Here is a 3,434-nt window from a genome sequence, read left to right on the forward strand (position 1 = left end):
CAACCTGATCACCTTGCATCCCCCCCAGCGCCTAGAACAGGGCTTCACACGTAGCTTAACAAATACCATCGTTGTTATTACCATCTGTAAAATGGGGAGTAAGAACTGTGAGGCCCCATGTGGGCCAGCCTGATTAGCTTGCATCTACCCCAGTGCTTGGCACAAAGTCAGCGCCCAACAAACACCGTCATTATTATCATCCCAGTCTGCCGCGTATCAGCTGTGTGACTTCGGGCAAGTCACTTCACTTCTCTGTGCCGGTTACCTCATCTGTAAAATGGGGATTAAGACTGTGAGCTTCACGTGGGACAACCCGACTAGCTTGTATCTTCCTCAACATTTAGAACAGCGCTTGGCCCAGAGTAAGCGCTCAAGCAATACCATCATTGTTATTAGTCCGCACGCACCCCGCACACAGTAGCACTCGATGAAGGGCAAGAATTAAGGGACTGGTGGTGACTGTGAGAAGGACTGCAGAGGAAGAGCGGGACATTCTGTTTTTTGTTCTGTTTTGTTTTGTTTATTAATTTATTAAGCGCTTACTATGTGCAAAGCACTGTTCTAAGTGCTGGGGGGGGATACAAGGTGATCAAGTCGTCCCACGTGGGCCTCATGGTCTTAGTCCCCATTTTACAGATGAGGTAACTGAGGCTCAGAGAAGTTAAGTGACTTGCCCAAGGTCACACAGCAGACACGTGGCGGAGTCGGGATTCGAACCCATGGCCTCTGACTCCAAAGACCGTGCTCTTTCCACTGTGCCACGCTGCTTCCGTGGTGTCGCTATGGGTCGGAAACGACCCGGCATGAGACGAGATAAGCAGAGAAGCAGCGTGACAGTGGAAAGAGCCTGGGCTTGGGAGTCTAATCCCTGCTCCTCCACTTGTCTGCTGTGCGACCTTGGGCAAGTCACTTCACGTCTCTGTGCCTCGGTTCCCTCATCTCTAAAACGGGGATTGAGACTGTGAGCCCCATTTGGGACAACCTGATTGCCTTAATAATAATAATGACATTTGTTAATAATAATAATGATGGTACTTGTTAAGCGCTTACTATGTGCAAACCACTATTTTAAGCGCTGGGGAGGTTACAAGGTGATCAGGTTGGCCCACGGGGGGCTCACAGTTCTAATCCCCATTTTTCAGATGAGGTAGCTAAGGCACAGAGAAGTTGAGTGATTTGCCCCAAGTCACACAGCTGACAGTTGGCGGAGTGGGGATTTGAACCCATGACCTCTGACTCCAAAGCCTGGGCTCTTTCCACTGAGCCACGCTGCAAGCACTTACTATGTGCCAAGCACTGTTCTAAGCGCTGAAGGGGATACAGAAGCAGCGTGGCTCAGTGGAAAGAGCACGGGTTTGGGAGTCAGAGGTCATGGGTTCAAATCCCCGCTCTGCCATTTGTCAGCTGTATGATTTTGGGCAAGTCGCTTAACTTCTCTGGGCTTCAGTTCCCTCATCTGGAAAATGGGGATTAAGATTGGGCCCCACGTGGGACAACCTGATCACCTTGGAACCTCCCCAGCGCTTAGAACAGTGCTTGGCACATAGTAAGCGTTTAATAAATTCCATCATTGTAATTATTATTATTATCCCTACCCTGCCATTTGTCAGCTGTGTGACTGGGCAAGTCACTTAACTTCTCTGTGCTTCAGTTCCCTCATCTGGAAAATGGGGATTAAGACTCGGCCCCACGTGGGACAACCTGGTCACCTTGGAGCCTCCCCAGCGCTTAGAACAGTGCTTGGCACATAGTAAGCGTTTAGTAAATTCCATCATTATAATTATTATTATTATCCCTACCCTGCCATTTGTCAGCTGTGTGACTGGGCAAGTCACTTAACTTCTCTGTGCTTCAGTTCCCTCATTTGGAAAATGGGGATTAAGACTGGGCCCCACGTGGGACAACCTAGTCACCTTGGAACCTCCCCAGCGCTTAGAACAGTGCTTGGCACATAGTAAGCGCTTAATAAATGCCATCATTAGTATTATTATTATTATCCCTGCTCCGCCATTTGTCAGCTGTGTGACTTTGAGCAAGTCGCTTAACTTCTTTGTGCTTCAATTACCTCATCTGGAAAATGGGGATTAAGACTGGGCCCCACGTGGGACAACCTGATCACCTTGGAACCTCCCCAGGGCTTAGAACAGTGCTTGGCACATAATAAGCGCTTAATAAATGTCATTATTATTATTATTATTATTATTATCCCTGCTCTGCCATTTGTCAGCTATGTGACTTTGAACAAGTCACTTAACTTCTCTGTGCTTCAGCTACCTCATCTGGAAAATGGGGATTGAGACTGGGCCCCACGTGGGACAACTTGGTCACCTTGGAACCTCCCCAGCGCTTAGAACAGTGCTTAGCACAGAGTAAGTGCTTAATAAATGCCATTATTATTATTATTATCATCCCTGCTCTGCCATTTGTCAGCTGTGTGACTTTGGGCAAGTCACTTAACTTCTCTGTGCTTCAGTTCCCTCATCTGGAAAATGGGGATTAAGACTGGGCCCCACGTGGGACAACCTGGTCACCTTGGAGCCTCCCCAGCGTTTAGAACAGTGCTTGGCACATAATAAACAATTAATAAATGCCGTTATTATTATTATTATTACAGGGTAATCAGGTGGTACCCCACTGCTTGGCACGTAGTAAGCGTTTCACAAACGCCATGGTTCAATAGGGGCGGTGGGAGACAAGACTCCATTTCCCGGCAGCCTCCGGGAATGGTGCGTAGCGTGCGTCGTGCGTGGCGTGCGTCGTGCGCGTTTCGGGGACGGGGCGTCCGGATTGGCCCCTCGGCCGCCCCGTCCGAAGGGCCTCCACTTCCGGCTTGTGGGAGGCGGCGCCATGGCGGCAGGGTTTCACTTCCGGTCTGTGGGAGGAGCCGCCATGGCGACGGGGCTTCACTTCCGGTCCGTGGGAGGAGCCGCCATGGCGACGGGGCTTCACTTCCTGTCTGCGGGAGGGGCCGCCATGGCGGCAGGGTTTCACTTCCGGTCTGTGGGCGGAGCCGCCATGGCGGCAGGGTTTTACTTCCTGTCTGTGGGCGGGGCCTCCATGGCGGCAGGGTTTCACTTCCGGTCTGTGGGAGGAGCCGCCATGGCTGCGGGGCTTCACTTCCGGTCTGTGGGAGGAGCTTCCATGGCGGCAGGGTTTCACTTCCGGTCCGTGGGAGGGGCCGCCATGGCGGCAGGGTTTCACTTCCGGTCCGTGGGAGGGGCCGCCATGGCGGCAGGGTTTCACTTCCGGTCTGTGGGAGGAGCCGCCATGGTGGCAGGGTTTCACTTCCGGTCCGTGGGCGGGGCCGCCATGGCGGCAGGGTTTCACTTCCGGTATGTGGGAGGAGCCGCCATGGCGGCGGGGCTTCACTTCCGGTCTGGGGGAGGAGCCGCCATGGCGACGGCCTTCACTTCCGGTCTGTGGGAGGGGTCGCC

This window comes from Tachyglossus aculeatus, chromosome 15 (genome assembly GCF_015852505.1).
Source record: "Tachyglossus aculeatus isolate mTacAcu1 chromosome 15, mTacAcu1.pri, whole genome shotgun sequence".
NCBI lineage: Eukaryota > Metazoa > Chordata > Mammalia > Monotremata > Tachyglossidae > Tachyglossus > Tachyglossus aculeatus.